The sequence below is a fragment of the Podarcis gaigeae genome (genome assembly GCF_964106915.1).
Source record: "Podarcis gaigeae genome assembly, chromosome: 3".
Taxonomy (NCBI): Eukaryota; Metazoa; Chordata; class Lepidosauria; order Squamata; family Lacertidae; genus Podarcis; species Podarcis gaigeae.
Genome location: NC_139680.1, coordinates 39,497,902 through 39,521,565, shown reverse-complemented (window position 1 = coordinate 39,521,565; position 23,664 = coordinate 39,497,902). Strand labels below are relative to the sequence as shown.

Genomic DNA, 23,664 nt, shown 5'->3' with positions numbered 1-23,664 from the left:
GCTGCAGGATGTCCTAGACTGATGCTTTGCGTCACCCTGGCCTGCATGACAGATGTCCCAAAATGACCCGAGTTGTGGCAAAGAGTGATCCCTTATTTGTCAATTGGAGAACGTGCTCTGGCCTAGCATGAAGTCTGCTAGGCAAGGGAGATCGCTGGCCAACTTAGTGTTAACAGGGAAAATTCGACAGGAAAGAAAAGAACGCCCCCAATTTTTTATTATTATGGATAAAAAGACTAGATGACAATGAATATATTCGTTACTCAGTGGTAAATAGCAGAAGCTTCTTAACAATAATAGTGCATCTCACATTTTTGCATTGTGAGGCTTTTTGAACAGAGGAAGTGAGGTATGAAGTGTCAAATTTCCACTTGCTGCCCTGGAAATTGTGCTTGAGATTTTCCTGGTGAGCAATGGCCACAGCAGTGCTAGAAAACAGTAAGTGAAGATTGTTTATTCACTTCTTATTTAAAGTTTTTCTATGTTCGTTATCCAATATCACTGCCATAAAATCAAATAGAAAAGGACATTGAACTTATTCCAGATCTGAAACAGGCACTATATGTTCTTCTGTTTCAATACACTTTTCATTTCTTCTACTAATTGCTTTATGTTTTGGGCAACTGGTTCATTTTATTGCCACAATCATTTGTTTCTATATCAAACAATCAAGTTGAAATACAGCTGATCTAGATATTGTTTGCCATATTTTATATTATGAATAGTTATTACAAGTTCAAGTAACCCTTGCCTCAAGTATTTCCACTAAAAACGGCACTGCAATAAAGGTACGCTTGGGGTACAATACTGTATTGTTGAAGCAGAGGATTTCAGGATAATTTTTCTCATTTATCCCCAATTAAAATTCTATACTCCAGATCTAAAGCAAACTCATCCAGCTAAAAGCCATAAAATCTTATACTCATTAATGTACAATCAAGACTTTCTATCTTTTTATTCTGTGTGGAAAACTACAGCAGTCGCAACATCGGCAGGGAGTCCTATAACGCAACTGTAGAATATTTTAGAATGATTAATCTATTGCAGCAGTAAACGTCTCCACAAGGTTATTAATTAAAAGAACTAATCTTGCATTTTGGGACTGCACAAATAATTGCTAGTAAATCCAATACCTCGACTCACCAATGGGAGTTTACTTTAAATAACCTCTGAAAAGTATCTGACAAAGTTAATTGTGGTTCAGAATTTCCAATTTATGTAGAAGCAGCTAATAAAAAAGAATTTGTGTTATTTATCACCACTGTCCTAAAGTTGTATTAAAATCCTAGCCACAGCCAGTGCTTAGAACTTTTTTCCCTGTCATTCTTTTGTACAGAGGTAGTTTGCACCTGTTCTATTCAGTTACCACTGCTTCTTCCATCTTTCTGTTAGTCCATAGGCACCAGCTCCTAGGGGTCAAAGCACTTTTGGGGACCCCGATGTATGTGTGTGTGTTTTTAGGGGGCCATGCCCCCAGAGGTATAGCAAGGTCAGGTGGTACCTGGTGTCACCCCTCCGCCTGTGACTCCTTGGCTGTTGGCCAAGCAGCCCCCTTTCCCCCAGCTCGCTGCAGGCTTGGGAGTCACGGGTGGGAAGACACCTGTCCTCTCCCCTGCCTGCCTGTTTGCCTGCTTCCTCCAGCAGGGAGCGAGGGCAGCGGGGCAATCCCCCCACCCATGACTCCCAAGCCTACAGTGAGCCACGGCCGAAGGCTGGAGCTTTGCTGCTTTGTTGGTGGCCCTGACGGCCCATCAGGGCCACCGCTTGCTGGAGGCTTGGGAGTCATGGGCGGAGGTGTGTGCTGAATGTCACCCCCCTTCAGGATGACACCCGGTGTGACCTGCCCCCACAGCACCCCCATTGCTCCACCCCTGCAGGCCCCCTCAGTGTTCAGAGGGTGTTAGGCTCTGGTTGAATGCTGTGTGTCTGCATTGGAAAACAGGAAAGGAAAGGGGCAATATTCTCAGGGCTAAGAACAAATACAGTGCTACCTCTGGTTACAGACACTTCAGGTTACAGATGCTTCAGGTTACAGATTCCGCTAACCTAGAAATAGTACCTCAGGTTAAGAACTTTGCTTCTGGATGAGAACAAAATTTGCGTGGTGGTGGCGTGGTGGTGGTGGGAGGCCCCATTAGCTAAAGTGGTACCTCAGGTTAAGAACAGTTTCAGGTTAAGAACAGACCTCCAGAACGAATTAAGTTCTTAACCCAAGGTACCACTGTACAGCACACACACACACACACACACACACAAACATATCCTACTGCCCCTTACACATCACAAAAACCTGCTAGTTTTCACTTGCCCTTATACAGAACTAGATTTTCTTATCCCTCACCTGTTTTATGCTTTTCTCTTCCCCACAATGCCTCATGGCCACTTTAAAACAGTAGAATGTGGAACAAGAGCCAGAGGTAAACATTTTGAAGCCTAACATTCCTCCAGGGCTGACTTGAACATTCTCAAAGACTTCAAACGAATCTTGCTTTCATATATAATATAAAAAAAGTTGCACTATGTTCTACAGTTGAACCTTGTCAATCTCTTTTGCTTTCCAAGCAGGCAAGGTGAACCAGTTGCTGATGGCATGGCTGCCACATGTAACCTTGCTTTGTTTCCTGCAAATCAACACACATCTGAATCAGAGTCCATTTATCTGAAGCAAAGGAAATGTTCTGTTGAGACTTTGATATGCAATTCTGTGTGAAAGTCTTTTCTGCAGCATTTTTGACAATCGCTTTTATGATTTAAAATGAAACAAAGGCCAGAAAGCGAGGGGGAACTTTGGGTGTTGGTTCTGCAGCTTCTTCTTTGGGGAACGGAGAAAACGATCACTTTTCAGCAGCTGACTGTTTATATATTGCCCCTTGTTTGCCAGTATCACTTGCATTATTACAGGGAGAGGAGTTGTTTCTTCTGCAATTCTTAGATGAATAATTCTGACTATGGTTCTATATGCACAAAACTCTGGAATTGTAATCATTCCCTGGTTGACTGGCAGAAGGAAAATTCCCCAAGGGACAATCTCAGCCTGGAAATTACCTCCCATCTCAAAGGCATCTAAACTCTTAAAACGTTTGGATGTAATGATGATTTTAAACAATAATTTCTAAGGCAAGGCTCTTTGCAAATAATTTCCAGGAGCAAAATGCACCAGGAGAATTGCAATGCAACAGGCTTAATCTATGGAACAATTGTAGTGATTGTTATTTAGGAAGCAAATGAAAGCTGTTCATGCAAGACAGACTACCAATATAGCGATAAGTTATCTGAAAGTTCTGGTGAATGGGCTCCAAGAGACAAACAGGAGTTGGTAACTTGGGACTAGTTTTCACATAGATGGAAAAACAGTGACTTTCATGCTGCAGGCGTGGGTGTGTGTTTGTGGGGGGGTGTTACTTGATGGAAAGCTAGCATACAAGGGAAAAGGTTCCCTTAGCCTAGTTTTCTATATGAGGGGCTGGTGGAATAAGGAGACAATCTATCATATGAATTACTGCCTGCAGTCTAAATTGATACAATCCAGACAAAGGTCTATCAGGGATATAACAACAGTTTGGGCGCAATGATGGCTACCATTTTAGGAATGCAAAATCAATAGGATTGTGTTTTAAAATTCTTGCCTGTTTTTTCCTGGATGACCAGGTGTATGCCGAAAGCCAACTGGGATCAATTTCTACATATGACAGCTTCCATAATGATGAAGGATATATTCCCTTTCATTTTAAATTCGATTAAGGTTAAATTAACGAACATCAAATGCCGGCAGATTGCACACGTATTCTTATAATAAGTAAAGAACTTTCTATGCCCAAGATGTTATCCTTTTATTTTTTGCTGTTTTAAAAATGGACAATATGTTTAGGGCCCGGGGTTATAATTGTTTGACCTTATCGGGTTAGGAATGGCAAGGGATCCCCTCTCCGTCCATTTAAACCAGTACACCAATAAAAATATACCGTATTTTTCGCTCTGTAAGATGCACCAGATCACAAGACGCACCTAGTTTTGGGAGGAGGAAAACAAGAAAAGAAAAAATTCTGAATCTCAGAAGCCAGAACAGCAAGAGGGATTGTTGTGCAGTGAAAGCAGCAATCCCTCTTGCTGGTCTGGCTTCTGGGATAGCTGCACAGCCTGCATTCGCTCCATAAGACACACACACATTTCCCCTTACTTTTTAGGAGGGAAAAAGTGAGTCTTATAGAGCAAAAAACCCGGTATATTTTACCCTGAATAAGTGAACAGTGAAAGTAACCACTGAAAGTGAAAGTAACAGTGAAAGTGAGTCTTATAGAGCAAAAAACCCGGTATATTTTACCCTGAATAAGTGAACAGTGAAAGTAACCACTTTGGCCATTGTTAGCCATGTGAAATTAATACTTGCTTTTCTCTGGTGTAAGCCGCTGTCCACTGTGGCCATACATTATAAATGGAGGGCACTTTAATTTGCTTCTACTATGGTATTTGCAGCAGATCCATTTAGAGCTACAAAATGAATGAGCATGAAAAAGAGATGAAACCACATTTCTCTGGAATAATTTGTTTTTGCAAAGAAGCAGGTATGTGGTATAATTAAGCAGGGATGTCAGTGAACAAGGCAGGGACTTTTAACAGGTGCATCTTAATTATCCATAACCAACGAAGATTAAGCAACAAGCAAATGATCCCCTGGACTGATGCCTGTATGAAATAGGCTGTGCTTATTTGCACGAGACACAGCTGTCATTTCTTAATGACAACTGAAGGGAAAAAAGCACCAAACTGAATCTAATCATTTTAAGAAAGAGAGAAATGTGGAGGGAAAGAGGGAGGGAATCGCCAGAGTCGGGAATTTAGCATACAGCCTTACTAGCTTATTTGGGGCAGATGTATACATCTGCCAGGGCTGCTTCCTTATGAGGGCCTTTGATATATAATATATGCGATATATGATATCTTTATTGTCATTGTCCCATACAGAACAATGAAACTGAAAAACTACATAAAACATTCAAAAACCCCTAAAAACTCTGAAACCCCATTTTAAAATATATACTATTCTATAAAATACACTATACTAAAAAATACACTATACTATAGAGACCCCTTATGCTGCGTTTAGAACCAGAATTGCATTTGCATAGAAACTGTTTCTCAGGCGGCTAGTCCTGGTCTTTATAACCCTATACCTTCTTCCAGAAGGCAGAAGCTGAAAGAGATCATTTCCGGGGTGCGTACTATCCTGTGCTATCTCTGCCGCTTTCTTATATCACCTGGCAGCATAGATTTGATCTAAGGTGGGAAGAGTGCACCCAATTATTCTCTCTGCAGTCTTTACAACCCTGGATAGCAATGTTTTTTCCCTGGCCGTTTTTTCAATCCAAGTCAGTGATTTTCTTCAAGAAAAATAAGTGCTGGACCTCACCACGAAGTTGTTACTGTAAGTTGTGGGGCACCTCTTATTCCCCACATCTCATTCTCTTATATTCAGGCAGATGGCTAGGGCTGCATGGAAAGGCCCTCGTGCAAACGTGTGCACGTGCATCACTGTAGGCCTGGTTGGAAAGCTTAAAGCCTTCCTTTGCTTAATGGGAGACGGACTGAAGAAAAGGAAATACGATTTGGTCATGCCCCGTATTTCACAGCTAAGAGCTAGGTGCACTCATAGATCTTTTTAATGAAGTGTAAGAAGAAGAAGAGGAGTTTGGATTTGATATCCTGCTTTATCATTACCTGAAGGAGTCTCAAAGCGGCTAATATTCTCCTTTCCCTTCCTCCCCCACAACAAACACTCTGTGAGGTGAGTGGGGCTGAGAGACTTCAAAGAAGTGTGACTAGCCCAAGGTCACCCAGCAGCTGCATGTGGAGGAGCGGGGAAGCGAACCCGGTTCACCAGATTACGAGTCTACCGCTCTTAACCTCTACACCACACTGGCTCTCTTGCAAACACTGGCCAACTTCGATTTTGGCTTGAAATGTTCGTTTTGACCTTCTCCGAAGTACATAAAGTTTTCTATGGCTCACCAGAAGTCAGACTGCAGACTTCATTTCCCACTATAACCCTGGCGTGGTAGTGCTATTTTGGTGTGGTGTGTGTCAGACTCACAGCTGAAAACCCTCTAATTTTAATTATTTATAAATTGCATTTTTATTAACAAGCAACAAGATGAAAGAAACTACCAAATAGACTTGTGCAATTCTTAAATACAGTTTGCTACAAAAGTGACACTTTTGTAGTGTCAGCAGGTTTAAAGAAATGTTTCCCCTTAAAGATGGTAGAATCAAGGCTTCAGAGACAGATACTTCCAAAAGGAAACTAACCCATTAATCATATGTCTTCCCTTCACTGCGGCAACCCACATTAATTCATGGTTCCCACTTTCCAAAGTTCTGGGAAGTTCTTCAAATTCTCCCTCTGGAATGCAAAGAGAATCAATGTGCAGCCCAGTTGCCTCTCCTGTTGCATTGCCAATAGATATCATGCCATTGATGCAGCTGTATCTTGCAGACAAGTTGTGTCTCAATGGAACATCTCAATGGAACATCTCAGTGGAAAAAGCCCTAACACACATGCTCTCCTGAATGGAAAGCTACATTCTCACAGAATGTTGATAAAGAGATCCCTTCTCTTCATGAAATCCATTTCATTGCTTCTTCTGTTGAATAGAAAACACCTGAGTTTTCTGATTAAGGTGTCATCTTCAATTTCACCATACATGAAAGCAGAGCAGCGAGCACCCACTCCTTGGTTGCACATAACTGTTTCTAATCCTGCTTTCTTTCCTAGAATGCCATAAAACTATTTCTTCGTATGAACAGTGAAGATGTAAGAACCATTTATCATGCTCCTGTGCTGGCTGCCATGATGCATTACTTTGTATATTTTTCCTTTAATCAACAGAAGTCATTGGCAGCCAAACCAGGCTGGGACCAACAACAGACAATATTATTGAAGAAACTCCTTCTGTGATCTTTTTATGAAATGTAGTATGCTACTGCTGCTACTACTAATAAACCAAATTAACAAGGTGGGGAATAAGTATATCAGATTATAATACAAACTGTAGAAAAATATATTGTTTAAACAGTGAGAAACCAATTCCCCCCCCCCCAGTTTAAGAGCTATATTTATTAATATTTATTTATTAATATTTATTTATTTATTTATTCAGTTTGTATACCACCCTTCATCCGGTGATCACAAGGCAGTTTACAACATAAAAATACAAAATGAAAGCATGAAATATATAATAAAACAAAAACAAGCCAATAACCCCCTTCCCACAAACACATTTAAAAGGCCATAGATTGCTTAATCAGCCAAAGGCCTGGCTATAGAGAAACATTTTCAGCTGGCACCTAAAGATATGTAATGCAAGTGTCAGGCGAGCCACCTTGGGAAGAGCATCCCACAACTGTAGGGCCACTGCAGAAAAGGCCCATTCTTGTCCTGCCTGCCTATGGACCTCTAATGGAGGATGCACACAGACTAGGACCACAGATGATGGCCATGTGGCCTTTGGATGGAGTCCAGACGCTTCCCTGCCACTCTGCTCCCCACTGGACCCCCAGGGATAGCTCTCCGTGGACTCCCTGTAGCAGAGTTTCCGCAGCGTAGAAACTGTTGCTGTGCATGTGTGTAATAAATCAAACACACTCAAGCGTTCTTGCTTATCTCTTTCCAGTCTTTAATCATGTAAATTACCGGGCGAGAGAGCACACATCTCGCTGCCTCGCCGCAAAAGCGAAAGGAAACAAAGACACAGAGAAAAACACTCCCCTCTGTGAAATATAGCCACGTCTCAGAATGTGAGACGTCACTCAGAACTGCTTAACCCTGTAAGTTCTGATTCTCTTCACAGGCCACAGGGTCTGGGTCAGTCCATTCCAGTTCTCCTACTGCAGCAACTCTTAGGAATTGTACTATTTTAAGTCATGCTGTTAAGGACACAGAAAGAACATCTGACAAGACTGAGATGCTTCCCCATTGATTCCTTTCTCCTATGATGCTTCCATTTGAAACATAAGTTCTTAAATCTGTCTTCAGCAGTTGGGTTCTCAATGAGTACTTTATACTACTTGACATTTAGGAAGCTGGCAGATACTTTCCCACTACAATTTCTTAGAGACCAATCTAGAGCAGTCTACTAACTTGAAGATTAAGCACTCTCTGCATAGGTTCACTTTCTGGATATCTGCCTCAGTTGCTTCCACCTATTAGGCGACTATGATATGATCCACTGTTTATCATCACTGAAACGCACAGAGAGGAACTCAACGAAGTGCTAAGGCCATTGTTCCAGATTCAGGTAGGTAGCCGTGGTGGTCTGACGCAGTCAAAATATATAAAAAAAAATTAAAATTGTCCAATAGCACCTTAGAGACCAACAAAGTTTGTTCTTGGTATAAGTTTTTGTGTGCATGCATTATCTTCATAATTTATTTATTATTTAATATATTTTGGCCATTGTTCCGTCATTGCAAGTATTTCAGCTTGTCAGATGAAACAATATCTCTCTCCTTCCTGCACAGGAGAGAGGAGAGATCCCCAATGTGCTAGTGGAAGTCTTTGCATGGGCTTCCACTAGCCGGACTTGTTGGCTGAATCCAGCCTGGGAGGTTTACCTGAAGGCTGCCATAATTCTGAAAGCCATGCTGCTTTATGTGGATGCTGGAACAATGAGAGCTGGTATAGCAGAGCAGCCACAAGAGCGAGCTGCAAGTCAGCAAATTAATGGTTCAAAGCAACCATGAATTCAAAATAAGTGACCTCAGGTGAGCTGCTATTTGCTCAATCTTACAGTCTGATTCTGTATATGTGTACTCAGACGTGTGTGTTTAATAGGGCTTACTCCCAAGATTGCATTTTTAGCTCCTGACAGAAATCAGTGGCACCTTATACAAGTCTACCTAATATGCCCGTTGTAAGGATTACTGAGATAATGTATACAAAATATTTGAATTATGCTGTATAAGTCCTGAGGGTGGTAGTCAACTATGTTTTATTCAGAGTAGTCCCACTGAAATTAATATAAGTTTGGTCAGAGGCTAATTCAGTATAAAACTTAGTTGAATAGTAAAACAAATAACAACACACACAAAAACCTTCATGCAAAATCCTGTAATTCAAAGGTGCATTAAGAATACATGCCAAAAATTAAAATTAAATATAAGTATAAGTATATATAATATAATATAAGTTAAATATAAATATAGCAAGCACCTTTAAACATCCATGAACAATTCTACAAGTTGCTAAACCTAAATTAAAGAGGCTCATACTGACACAATACTATTCACCCCCCCCACATGTCTGGTGAATCTAAAATATTAAAATTCAATGCAAATAATTTCAGTCCCTTGAATTTTTCTTTTAAACAGTGCTGGCTCCTGATCATGCCTTGTGCATGACAATATATACATGCAGCTGTTTCATGAACACAACTCTCCACACATGGGACAAAGGCCCAAAGTGATGAGCTAGGTGTTTGGTAGTATAGGAATCCACGCATGGACAATGCGTGTAGAAGAGGCAGAAAAGGAAGTGGTAAGGTATTAAAACACAGGAACAAGTGAACTCTCCAAAATTTGGCTTGGACTGAATAGTTAGTTAATCCCCCCCCCAAACAAGAAGAGATTGTTTTTCTGATCCCACCTCCACACCCCATTGCCCAGGAGCCCCACAATGCTGAAGCACATTCCCGTTTACTTTTTTAAAAGCTGTAAGGTGTGGTGGTGTGAGCAGCAAAGAAATTCCTTCTCTCCCTTTCTCTGACACTGCATGGATTAGCAGTGTATGTGTTGGCTCATAGGTTACATAGTTCCCTCCAGAGGTGCCAGCTTCTCCAGCGTATTAAGGGGGCAACGACACATGCCTTCCTGATGTCATGAGAAGCCAGCGGGCAGAGCTGAACACCCTCTGAAAATTGAGGGGGCCTTACTCCCTCAAAAACTACATGGGGGACAAAACTGCCTTGGTCCCCAGGAGTTGGTGCCTATGGTTCCCTCAAAGACTGCTGCAAAGGGAGGAAGGCAGTGGGGGAATGGGAAACCACTCTTTTCTTTCTATGGAATCTCCTGCCTATAGACAATCCTGAAATATATTTACAAATCTGGTGATTTAAGCACAGCTGAAAGGCGGCATGGAAGGCTCTCTTTTGGGCACCTTTAAACTTCAAGTACAATAGCTCTCCAGTGTCAAGGTGAAATCTATAACAGCTAAATCTTTATGACAGCATAAAATCTCAAGCACCACAGTACCTCATTGGCATGCTGCAACTCAACAGCAAATCGACTGACTTCTCCAAAGAGCAGGGATATTCTGAGTTTCTTGATACGCTGCATCATCCAGTCAGAACAAGGGCATGGGACAGAGATTCCTGCATCTGAAACAGAGTAAAAAAAATATCAATAGCCGTAAGTTAAATAAGAAAATGCACTGGTACCCTCAGAACATTTATGAAACACTAAAAAATGATGACATTCTCAGAGCAAGAGAAATAAGGGTAGGATTAATAATAAATACAAGTTAGGATTGCTCCAAATATTCTCCTGACTTGGTTTTTAAGCAGGAAACAACTATTTGGGCTAAGGGGGGGAAGGAGAAGCATTTCCCAAAGTAGAGTTTAATTTTGAATATTCTTCTTTCCCAGTCCTGTTTCGTACCATCATTTTCCCTAGCTGATAGTGCAGGAAAATCATTATAAAAATTCAGTATCAGTGCTCTTCCCTCCCCTTCTAGGATTAGTCACATTGGTGATCCCTGAGTGAATGTGTTGAAGAATCACCATCCTATGTAGTCAACTGGGTTTGGCTACGCCAAGGGACAAACAAAGAAAATTCAGAGAGAGTGACACAGAAGAACACATGTTGACTTTTAAAGCAGCTGCAGAAAAATTGTCAAAGGGTGCAGTGGGAAGTTACTTTTGGCCACCTCCTGGAAAAAAGTAAGTACTTTCATTTTAGCCCTAATCCTAATTACAAAACTGTGAGGCATGAATTCAGTACATAATCTGCCTTTGCTAGATATTAAAGCATGAATATAAGAATTCTAGGCAGTTCCAAATTAATACCTCACGAGTCATACTACTGCCCACTAGGGCATTAGACGTTCCTCTCTCTCTATGCCTTTGTCCTGTGAGAAAGCCCCTTCTGAAAACTTCAAAAGTCGTTTACATTTCAGCTTGGGGAGCTGCGTTTCAAAGATAAGTTCAGAGGTTCAGCTGGACATGTACAAGCCTTGAGGCATACCTAATGACCTCTCTGGAGTGTGACCACTGTTTTATAGCAACAGTATCATCCATAATTCTTGTTTAAACCTTGGACATGTCCCAGATCGGCAGCTTTTTGCTCCATCAGCTTCCAGTTTTCATTTTTTTTTAAATGAAAGGCTGCTTCTGTCTGTTCCCACTGCCCATGTCAGAGTTGTGTCTCATCTTTTACACTGGGATTGTTCTGCCTTGCCAATGGTTGAAGGAACAACACTTTTCATAGGTGAGAGAATGTGAGAGTGAATAAGCAATTAGCTATATGGCTGGTGTGATGTGCAGCAATAGCACTGCTGGAACGGACAATAACTTGTGTGTGTGTGTGTGTGTGTGTGTGTGTGTGTGGTAATTCAGGAATTATTTTAATGAGCATGGTTTCTATCAAAGGTACAAAAGTTAAGTGAGTTGGTCCACCCTGCATCGTGCCTGCACAAACTGATTAGATTTTACCTACGTAACCGACTGTCAATACTTGACATTTCACTGCTAAAGCAATTAAGTCTGTCAAGGAGTACGGTTCACAATAAAACAAAGTGTCAAATATGTGGTACAGTTCACAATATCACACGGGAGACTTTTCATATTAAATACATATATATTAGAATCCTGTTGCAGACTAACTTGGAACTTTCCTGCTTTGAAATATGATTTTATAGTCAAAGAATTTTTTTAAAAAGGAAATCACATTTGAAAGATTAAAAGGATTTTGTGCTAAAATATTCTGTGATGATGCCTGGGGTCTATTCACATAATTCCTAGAGCTTTGAAAATGCAGCATTTGTTGAAAGAGGTACCATACATTGTTACAAATAAAGTAAGTGAAAGAATACCTTTCACAGAAAAAATACCTTACCATTCACCTCCTCCTGCTTCATCTATTTTAATTGTAAGACAAAAAACATGAACCAGTTTTTAAAAACAAACAAACAAACACCTTGCTGGCCTTTTATCAAGTTTTAGACTAGGAGAAGCAAGCAAACGAGCAGTTTATGTGAAAATGCCAAACTAGCCAAAATGAAGGATGGTTTTTAGTTTCACTTTTTCCATTTCAACACCTTCAGGGTTACAGTGTGTACAAAGCTTTAGAAAGTCACAGGTTCACCATCCTTCATTTAAGGCTTTAGAAAGGTTAAAACCAGCACTTCAAATTGTGCACAGAAACAAAAGCCCCTTTCTCCAATAACCTCACAGTGACTAGATCCTGTCAACAACATGGCTGCCATGTTCTGAACCAGCTGATGTTCCAAAGTCTTGACTGGATATTACTTAATTGTGGCAAGGTTACAATCAGCCAACCACACCTACAACCAAGCAGGCTCTACTATTTATTTAATTTGGTTAGAAAGATTGGTGGCATAAATAGTGTTACTTCCAAGAAACCATGGTTGAGGCAGGGAAACATGGATGGAATTTCAACAAATTCAGCAACTCTTACAAGTGTTCACAAATGTTCAAAGGGAGCAAGCAAAGGGCTGTGGCAACCACAAAGCTCCCCTCATAGTTCACCTCATCCCATCTTGTTAAAAAAGAAATCCTAGCTCTGACCTTAATCTATCCTGCATCATCATAGGGTTAGGACCTTTTTCTCAATGTTAGTGTGTTCCTGCTGTGCAGCCACAAGCCTTCTGCTACTGTAGCCCAACACAGATTATTGGACTGAAAATGTGCCCACAAATATTTGATTGATGTATTTAAATATAGCTTTATGTTTTTATCTATGCAGAAATAGAACATTTCAGCATGAAAGGAAAGCTAACTTTTATACGGGGGCATTTATAGATTTTTGTTTTTTAATGATACAATTACAGAGTTCCCACTAACGCTAGTGTTTGATTACATGCCTAGAAACAGAAGCTAAATGTTGCAATGGTAAGTCAAGCCAACATTACCACAAGCAAATGTTTTGACTTGTACTTAAAACAGATGAAAAAGATCGCTGATGGGAAGAATGCAAGGAGGAGGGATGTAGGGTGGGAGAAAAATTTCCAAGTTAATAGCCAAAGGATGAAATAAAGCATGTATAGAATTTGAGGGATGGAGTCAAAAAACAGAAATGGGGCTGGGGGCTGGGGGGAGGAGGAGGAGGAGGAGGAGAAAAGAAAGCTCCCAGTTAAAAAAACCACACGATTTCTTTCATATCTGGAAGTTAACCAGCAGATTAATAGAGAATGGCATCAATTCTTCCATCCAGGATGGCAAAGCGTGTTCTCACTAAAAGGAGAGCACGGGTTGCGGATGGGGCTATACAAGGCACCCCATGATTGCTAGGCAAGTTAAAGCCAGGGCTTGTTTAGATGGGAGGATCTGGTTATCTGGGGAAAGTTGATGTTGCAAACTTAGGGGTGGGGTCAGTGGCTATTTAAGCAAGGTCCACAGCTTTCTCTTTCTCTTTTGCTGTGGACATCGGATCTCATCGGATCTCTGAGTGACTACAGCAGAAGTTTGGGTCGTATACCTTTTCCCTTTGTTTTTCTTCCTCCATTTTCTCCTCTTTCTTTAATTTGTTGCTGAAAGATCCTTCCCCACTTTATTTAATTTTCCTGTTTGTTTTGATTCCCTTTAATTTAGTCGGGGGGGGGGTGCTCGGCCTGGGCCCAGGGGCCGTGTGGGGAGGGCTTCCCTCAATTCCCCTGCCCTCTTGCAGGGTCGATCCCCAGTCAAGGGAACATTTCTTCTCAGTTTGTCCTTGCTTCTCCCTTCCCCACAGGCTTCTGTTGGTGCCGGAGTAGGCCTCCTGGGCGGCTTTCGCGCGATCCCCCCCCCCCCGCCGCCTGGGCCTGCAGGTGCCGGGGGCCTCCCTGCGATTTGGCGCTCCCTGGGCCTCCGGAGGCTCCGGAGAGGCCTGCATCGGCCTCCGAAGGCAAGCGGGGCCCCGATTCCCCGTGAGAGCCGGGGGTGCGCGCTTTGTGGGGGGGTGGGCGCGCTCGCGCCGCGACGTGCCGCGGCCTGTGTTTTCGGGCCTTTTTTCCTCCCCCCCTCCCCCCCCCGCGAAAACGCTATTCAGGGCCTTTGCTTCCCTGCGGCTGGCTGCCTGGCTAGGGGTGGCTTACCTTGCCCTGTAGCAGGCCCTGGGAGGCCGGCCTGGTGTTGCTGGGGGGCTGGGTGCCGCTGGTTGTCCCCAGAGGTGCATTGATTTGAGCGGAGAGCTGTGAGGCCTCCATTTTGCAGCCTCATTAGGCGGGAGCGCCATTTTGATTCCTCTCGGCCACGTGGCGGCCTCTAGCGTTCAGGCCTAGTAATTGCAGGGCCTGGTGGTTGCTTTATCCTAGGCTGAGTATAATTGGTACTACTGCGACCTCTTGTGGCAGTTGATATGTTTGCAGGCAATTAATTTCTTCAATTGCACGCAGCCTGGACGGCTAGTGTAGGTGTGTGTGCTGGTAAAGAGCACAAGGTTGTGGTTTGTTTCCGTATTGGACAGCTTCTGATTTGGTGGCTGGTGCTCTTCCCAGCTGCTCCTGGGTTACCGATCTGTTGCATAATCTGTAAGCAAGTGGTTGCCTCCTGTCTACTGGTGCATCATTTTATAGTCTAGGTCTTAGTTTTAATTAACTATTTAATTCATTCTGCTTCATTTTCTTGCAGATTCTAGCGTCTTAAAGAACTTAGTTGGTTTTTTTTTTTTTTTTTCTCTACTTAATTTTATTTTCTTTTCTTTTCTCACCAGTAGTAGGAATGGCTCCTAAGAAGGCAGCAGGAAGGCCTGTTCCAGCCCGCTCCTCGAAGCGGCCTATAAAAGGCCCATCCCAGGCCTTGCGATCTCCGCAGCCTGGTCAGTCCTTGAAACGCATCCAGGCTATGGTTTCAAGTTTGTCTGGCGACCCGGTGACACTGGCAAGGGTAGAGGCGGAGATGGATGGCCTGCTACACCGTTGCTCGACCCCGTCAACGTCATCAGCATTCCCGCCTCCCCCGGTGGATGTTTCCTCTCCTGCATCATCATCTAGTGAAGAAGGGGAGCCACTGTTAGCCGGAGTTGGCTTACCTGATGCTCCGCAGGTCCAACCTTCGGTGCTGCCTGTATCGCAGGATGCAGTGCCTAGGGGCCGTGGTCGTGCCAGGGTCGGCGCCAGAAGAAGCGCATCGACCCGGGGCCGCGCTGTACGGGGCTCACCTGTACGGCCCCCAGCGCTGGGGCATTCTAATCCAGTTCATTCACAAGTTGTCTCTGTTCAGTCAGCCCCAGGTGCAGTGCAACAGGGTGAAGCGTCAGATTCTTCGATTGAAGACAGTCTTCCTCTTCCTCCAAGGTCCTCTTCCGGTGGGCATCGTCGCCGAAAAAGGGGCTCCAGGAGGCACTCTAAGAAGAGACGGAGGGACACATCGTCCTCCACTTCAGGTACTTCCTCCATCAGCTCTAGCAGTGATGAGGGGGCCCCCCTTAAGCTTTACTGGGGCTACGGGGAGTCGTCGGGGCTGCCAAAGTGGGTTTGGGAGCGTAGGGCAAATTCTCATAGGGCCAGGTATGGCGCCGTACAGGAGTGTTGAGAAGGGGTCCTGGTGCCTGACGTAAGAGTCTCCACCAATTCTGCTAGGGATATTATTCCTGGTGCCCACTTGTCTTCCAAATTGCGGTCTAGGATTCTGGATGGCCGCTACGTGGATATTTTCAGCTTGGCTCCTCCGCTTGATGGTCGGGAGCCGCTGGACAAGGGCCTTTCCGTTCCCAAAAGACGGACAATTGTAGCAAAGGCTGACAGGACTTTTGAACGTTGGATGGATAGTTTCCAGGTTTTTGCTGGTGTGATTTCTGCAGCGTATCCCAAGAGGTCTCTGCACCTCTGGGTTTATCTGTCTATTGTCCGTTCAGCTTTTACGATGGCTGGCGAGACTGCTGCATTATCATATGACCAGAACTTTAGGCGTAGGGCGGCCAAGATACCGACGGCCCGCTGGGACAGGAAGGACTTGGATGTGTGGACCACTTATGTGGCACCACGTATTGAGAAGAAGGCTTCTGAGTTGCAAAAATTCAAGCCTGCCACCCAAAAAGTTGGGCGCAAGTGGTTCTGCTGGGACTTTAATAAGGGCATTTGCCAACGTCAAGCCTGTAAATTCGCACACCTTTGTGACAAATGCTCTGGGAGCCACTCGGCTTCTGCTTGCTCCGCGGCCAGGCGGCCCTTTCGCAGGGGAGGGGGCTCCCAGCAGCCCCCCAAGGTCCCTGCCCAGCCTCCTGTTCCCGGAGCAGGAAAGTGATATCTTTTCTTTGGCCTATACTCCGGTTCGGCTACAGCCGTTACTGGCGTTACTGGAATCTTACCCAGACAGAGAGTCAGCGTCGTATTTGAGTAATGGTTTTTCGCTGGGATTTAGGATCCCAGTGGTCGTGGCCCCTGTAGCCCAGAATCCTAGGAACCAGAAATCCGTTAAGGACATGCCTGGTGTGGCGCGTAAGAAAATTGAAAAGGAGCTGGCTTTACGTCGTATGGCTGGTCCTTTCGCCACCCCCCCCTTTCCTAATTTGCACATTTCACCCTTGGGAATAGTTCCCAAGAAGGCCCCGGGGGAGTTTCGCCTAATTCATAACCTCTCTCATCCTAATGATACGTCGGTTAACGACGTAATTCCCCCGGAGCTCTGTTCGGTGAAGTATGCCTCTCTTGATCATGCGATCAAGATGATAAGGAAGTTTGGGCCTGGTGCCCTATTGGCCAAGTGCGACATTGAGTCGGCTTTTCGTTTGTTGCCAATTCATCCTGAGGATTTCTGGCTGCTGGGTTTTCAGTTTGACGGGGGATTCTATTTTGATAAGGCTATGCCCATGGGCTGCTCGGTAGCTTGTGCGGCTTTTGAGTGTTTCAGCTCATTCCTGGAATGGGCCTTGCGCGACAGAACCGGTTTGGGCGGGGTTACGCATTATTTGGATGACTTTTTACTGGCCTCCGCGAGGGACACGGGGAATTGCGTGGTTCTGCTGCGTGCCTTTGCGTCCCTGGCTGAAGACCTGGGGGTTCCATTAGCGGCAGAGAAAACTGAGGGTCCCACTACGCAACTTACCTATTTGGGTATCTTGTTGGATACAGTGGCCCAAACCTCTAGTTTGCCGCCAGATAAGTTAGTTGCTTTAAGGAAGGTCATTGAAGAACTGCTCCCATTGAGGAAGGTTACCTTGCGACAGCTTCAGTCGTTGCTAGGTCATTTAAACTTTGCTTGCAGGGTGGTGGCGCCGGGGCGCCCGTTCTGCTCTCGCCTGGCCAAACTTACCTCGGGGCTGCAGGCACCGCATCATAGGGTTCGTTTGTCCGCCCAAGTGCAAGCCGACCTCCGTGTGTGGCTGGAATTCCTGGAAGAATTTAATGGCGTATCACTGTGGCAGGACACTTTGAACCTCCACAATGATTTTCAAGTGCATTCGGACGCGGCAGGGTCACTGGGGTTTGGTTTGTTTTGGGACGGCAGGTGGTGTGCTGAACCTTGGCCCCAGGCTTGGTGTGGGGAAGCGATAACTCGAGACCTGACATTTCTTGAGTTTTTCCCCATAGTTGTTGCGGTACACTTGTGGGTCGAGCATTTTAAGGACCATCGGGTTTGTTTTTGGTCCGATAACCAGGCAGTAGTGACTGTTTTAGCTAAGCAGTCATCCCGGTCGTCTAGGGTTTCGGCCTTGCTTCGGGTGTTTGTTTTGCACTGTCTGCGTTTTAATATTGTATTTTCTGCTCGCTTCGTTCCGGGTATTTCTAACGAGATTGCTGATGCTCTGTCCCGTTTTCAGATGGAACGATTCAGGTCATTGGCGCCAGAGGCTCGAGACCGTCCGGAGATTTTCCCGGATCATCTCTGGAACCTTGGCAACACTTAGTTTCACAGGGAGTAGCAGCATCAGTCGCCCCTTCCACGCTAAGGTCCTATAAGAAGGCCTGGGCTGATTTTCTGTCCTTTAATGGCCAATCGGCGGGGGCGGTCATCACCCCTCATTCTACTGCCCAGGTGCTTAAGTATCTGGCACATTTGTTCCAGATGCGCCGGGCGGCTAGGACCCTGCGACTTCACTCGGCAGCAATTTCTTTCTTTAGCAGGGCCACTTTTGACAAGGACCCATGTAGGAAGTTTGTGGTGCGCCGGGCATTGGAGGGATGGGGACGGCTCACCCCATCGAGGACTGTTCCCAGAAGTCCCATCACTTTTGAGTTGCTGATACAGATGCGCAGTAAACTGCGGAGCATCTGTTGGTCCAAGTTTGAGGCCCGTCTATTTTCAGCAGCCTTTTCCTTGGCATTCTTTGGGGCACTGAGGGTAGGCGAGGTGGTCCTGGAGCAAAAACGGGATGGAGGTTCCAGGGGTTTGCTGTTGCAGGACGTGAGCATGTCACAGTCGGACCTGAGGGTGCATATCAGGAATTCGAAGACCGACCAGGTGGGTAGGGGAGCCGTCATTCGGCTCTCGGCAACGGGAGAGAAGGGTCCTTGCCCCGTAAAGGATCTTAAGAGATACTTGTCCTTGCGGCCGGCAGGCGAGGGGCCTTTGTTTATTCATGAAAATGGGCACCCTTTAGTCCGGCATCAGTTCACTAAGGTGATGCGCAAGGTGGTAGTGGCCTGCGGCCGCAAAGCATCGGAATTTGCTCCTCACTCCTTCCGTATTGGTGCCGCAACGACAGCTGCCCATTGGGGTTTGTCTGCAAGGAGGATAAAGGACCTGGGTCGTTGGAGATCGGATGCATTCAAAGTATATGTGAGGAAATAATGGTGGTGTGTGTACTGACATTTTTGTGTTTTAACCCTAGGTCTGGCCGCTATCCGTATTTGGATAGTGGGACACAGCATTGTGCACTGGGCCGCTGTCAGAGCTCGTCAATCTGGTCTGGGAGCTGGCTTGGGCCTTCCGCAGCACGTGCAGGTGTCCTGGATTTCCAGACGAGGGATGCAGTGGAGAGAATTATTGCCTCTCATGCACAGACGGGTCCTCCACGCTGGCCCCCCTACAGCGATAGTGGTGCAGCTGGGGGAGAATGATATGGTTTCCTCTTCCTGCTTTGGGCTGCGTGCTGCCATATTACTGGACTTGAGGGATTTGGCGGCCTTGGTGCCTTCAACCACACTAATTTGGTCGCAGCTGCTGAAACGCCGCATTTGGAGGGGTAGCCCTTGCCCGGCGGCCACCGAAAGAGTTAGGAAGCGGATTAATTCCGCGGCAAGCAAATTGGTGGTTGGTTTGGGCGGATTTGTGATTCCTCACCCTCTGATTTCGTTCAAGGCCTCTGAATTATTCAGGGATGATGGGGTGCATCTTTCCCCGTTGGGGAATGATGTCTGGTTGGATGCAGTGGTGTCCAAGTTGAGGGTGTGGTTTAGTCTGTGAGTGGTTGGCGGCGAGCGTAAAGGGCTCGGGTGGCGGTTAGGCATTGGTTAAAATTGGTTGGTGGAGGGGTATGGATAGGCTGGGCCTGCCCCTCCAATGCTGCACGGGTATTCCGTTAAAGGAATTCTGGAACTTACCATCCCCTTCGTCCAAACCCTTGGTGCAGGGTGCGGGCCGTGTAAGTTCCAAGGAGCATGCGGGGATTAGCTGAGGGTCTGTTTCGCAGCTCCAGTTGACCCTGATCTTGCTCTTCCGCACTGACTACGGAGTCAGGGCTGTCCCCAAGGCGGGGAGGACAGATAGTCTAACCAATGCCTAAGCAACCACTCACAATTTGTATTGATAATAAAGTTGTGGCCAAAATTATGCCAAAAACCTTAAACAAAAATAATGTGTGAAGTTTGAGTTATTGGGTTTGGGGTGTCTTGGGGACCTCAGCACGCAAAGCGTGTTCTCACTAAAAGGAGAGCACGGGTTGCGGATGGGGCTATACAAGGCACCCCATGATTGCTAGGCAAGTTAAAGCCAGGGCTTGTTTAGATGGGAGGATCTGGTTATCTGGGGAAAGTTGATGTTGCAAACTTAGGGGTGGGGTCAGTGGCTATTTAAGCAAGGTCCACAGCTTTCTCTTTCTCTTTTGCTGTGGACATCGGATCTCCCGCCCGCCCTCCCTTGTTGGGCTTCGCTTGACCTTGCTATGCCTGTCATGGGGTCGTTCGCCTTGGTGCGGGGGCCCAGTAGGAATTTACCTCTTGGCTGATTAGTGTGTGCCAATTGGGTTTTGCCTACTGCGTAGCAAATCGTCACAACTTGTAAGGTTGGCGGTTAGGCATTGGTTAAAATTGGTTGGTGGAGGGGTATGGATAGGCTGGGCCTGCCCCTCCAATGCTGCACGGGTATTCCGTTAAAGGAATTCTGGAACTTACCATCCCCTTCGTCCAAACCCTTGGTGCAGGGTGCGGGCCGTGTAAGTTCCAAGGAGCATGCGGGGATTAGCTGAGGGTCTGTTTCGCAGCTCCAGTTGACCCTGATCTTGCTCTTCCGCACTGACTACGGAGTCAGGGCTGTCCCCAAGGCGGGGAGGACAGATAGTCTAACCAATGCCTAAGCAACCACTCACAATTTGTATTGATAATAAAGTTGTGGCCAAAATTATGCCAAAAACCTTAAACAAAAATAATGTGTGAAGTTTGAGTTATTGGGTTTGGGGTGTCTTGGGGACCTCAGCACGCAAATCACTCACATTACAAGGCCTATCTGGTCAGATTAGGTTCTTAAAAGTGCATGGGAGGTTAAAGGAGTTACTGTGCTAGAACAAAACTAATTATGTTACATGCAATGTGAGAGACAGCAACTGAAACCAAATACAGTGATATCTTGGTTCTTGAACGAAATCAGTTCCAGGAGTACGTTCAACTTCTGAAAAGTTCAAAAACCAAGGTGTGGCTTCTGATTGGCTGCAGGAGCTTCTTGTACTCAAGTGGAAGCTGGGTTGGATGTTCAGCTTCTGAAAAACATTTGAAAACCGAAACACTCAAGAGGACTCCCCCCCCCCCTACATATAATTCCAACTTGGGGAAGGGGGACTTAAATCTTTTTATGGCCTCTTCTTATTGCAGGGAAATGCAACTTGTGACCCACCAAGCCAAATGCAGCTTAGCACCATGTATTGCAGCCCACCAGATGCTCAGTTGTCTCCCACATTTTTGCAGTCCTAGGCAGTTAAAAAGAGGGCCAGGATATTGTCAAGGGCCTGGAAGGCCAGAATTCATGACTGGTGAGTTGCTTTCCACTTGGTTGGCCACAAGTGGTAATGAGGCCTGAGTTTTCAGCCGCCCTGGTCAGCTTGCTGACTTCCTGCCACACTAGCTTTCAGTGGGTGGCTGTGCAAATGCTGACAGCTTGACAAAGCACACAAAATAGCATTTACATGGCACCATAATCTGTTGAAAAGCTGTTCTCCTACTGGGATGTCAAAAGGCACCAAGTCTGGCACATGCCACTGGCATTCCTACAAGCAACTGAGTGTATAGCAACTCCAGCTGGAAGTCACTGCTGACTGACTGAAAACCGCAGCTGTAGCACATGGAACGGGTCATGAGAATATGCCCTTCGGTGGGCAAAAGGCCAGCTCAGTCTCTTGAGCAGGAGAAGGCCATGCCAACAGTTTTGCTTGACTTAAAATCACAGAATACCTCTAATATTCACTTTTATTGTCACTTCCTTAAATAAACTTGCATAAAGACTGTTTTAGAAATGTCTAATGAACACTACTACTTTGAAGGCGTTATTACAGCCACTGCAAGTCCACCATGAATGGAGGGACAGCCAGACATAGTTTCTGAAGACTAAACTTCTGTGAAGCTAGCATGAAAGCAACAGGATTGCTCCCCAAGCTTGGAAGTGCAAGGGAGGAATGAAACATAAGCCTCACAGTTACACTGGACCTCAGGTGTACAAATCATGTGTAAGAGACAAGACCCTCCCATTCCCCTTTCCATCTTGCTTATCAAGGTGAGTCTTCTGAGAGAGACTGGAGGTGGAGTGGTAGGCCCATGTTCTCTTCTCTAAAGCAGGGCTGGAAAACCTTTGACCCTCCAGATGTTGTTGGGCTTCCATTTCCATCAGCCTGAGACAGCATGACCAGAAATTAGGGGTGATGGGAGATTTAGCAACACCTGGAGGGCCAAAGGTTCCTTAGCTCTGCTCTAAAGAAACACTGGGATTAGCTCACATCTTCTTATAAAGGCCCACTACGCACAACAAATGCTGATCCAAACTTCTAATAGTTGCTTATGACATTTCTATCCCACCTTTCTTCCAATGAGCTCAGGTGGTGTTTGCAGAAATATCCATCTTAGTATCTCAGTAACAATATGGGGATGAGACGGTGTGAATGCTCAAGGTCATCCCGTGAGCTCCATGCTGAGCAAACATGTGAATCCAGGTTTCCCCATAAAGATACAGTGGTACCTCGGGTTACATACACTTCAGGTTACATGCACTTCAGGTTACAGACTCCGCTAACCCAGAAATAGTGCTTCATGTTAAGAACTTTGCTTCAGGATGAGAACAGAAATTGTGCTGTGGCAGCATGGCGGCAGCAGGAGGCCCCATTCGCTAAAGTGATGCTTCTGGTTAAGAACAGTTTCAGGTTAAGTACGGACCTCCGGAACGAATTAAGTACTTAACCCGAGGTACCACTGTAGTCTACATACAAACCACACTGGCTTTTCTACACTACAGTGGCTCTCAAGCATGATGAAGTCTACTAATTTGCATCATGTTTCCAGTTTTGGCTCCCAAAATACATGGCCTACGTAGATTGATTTGATATGATTAACCAAATGGAGTGCAATAGCCTGTCAGAACAATGAATATAAGAACAGAAGGTTCATTTCAAAAACAGCCAGGCCTTCTTATTCAGGTTCATAGGTCAAGCTAGGCAGACTTCCCCAAACTGTTGTCCTCCAGATGTTGTAGAACACAATTACCATCAGTCCTAGCCAGTCCTAGTCAATGGTCAGGAATGAGGATAACTATATTCCAAAACCTCTGGTGGACACCATGTTGGGGGAGAATGAGCTAGAGTGTCACCAGTGAAAATAGCCTCTTGTTTTATTCCTACAAACCACAAAATATATAGCAAGAAAATCCCCATTCTCTTTACATTTTTTTCCTAGAGGGTCTATACGCAAATGGGATTCTCTGTTCATTCCACTGAATACATTTTTTGTTTCTCAGAAATGTGGTTCTTTATGCTGTCACTCATCATTACCCGGAGTTCCATTGAGACAGATATTAAAACATGATCTTGTGGAATTAATGAAGAAGGTTATCAGTCAAATGAAATCAAATGAGAAGAGCTTTAACTCCCCTTCTATTTTCACACAGAGAAGAAAATGAACTGCAGACAATTTTTTAATTGTTATGGGCTAGACAAGATCAAGACGACAGGCAAGGAGCACCATGGTGCAGGAAAAAAAAGAAGACAGAGCCAAGGTTAACAATAAATAAATCAGAACATGGAGTCCCTAACCCTCTTTGTACTTAAATCTCAAGGATCACAATTTTCATTAAACAAATGATGCACCAAGCATTTTGCAGGATGGAT

General features: G+C 45.0%; 1 long non-coding RNA gene across 1 annotated transcript; it reads left to right on the top strand.

Moving 5' to 3' along the window:
* The first annotated feature begins 284 nt into the window (after window positions 1-284).
* LOC310840760 lies at window positions 285-23,573 on the top strand. Its single transcript, XR_014562103.1, has 4 exons — window positions 285-438; window positions 10,724-10,928; window positions 21,269-21,327; window positions 23,445-23,573. It is a non-coding gene; the product is annotated as an uncharacterized lncRNA (long non-coding RNA).
* The last annotated feature ends 91 nt before the right edge of the window (window positions 23,574-23,664 follow it).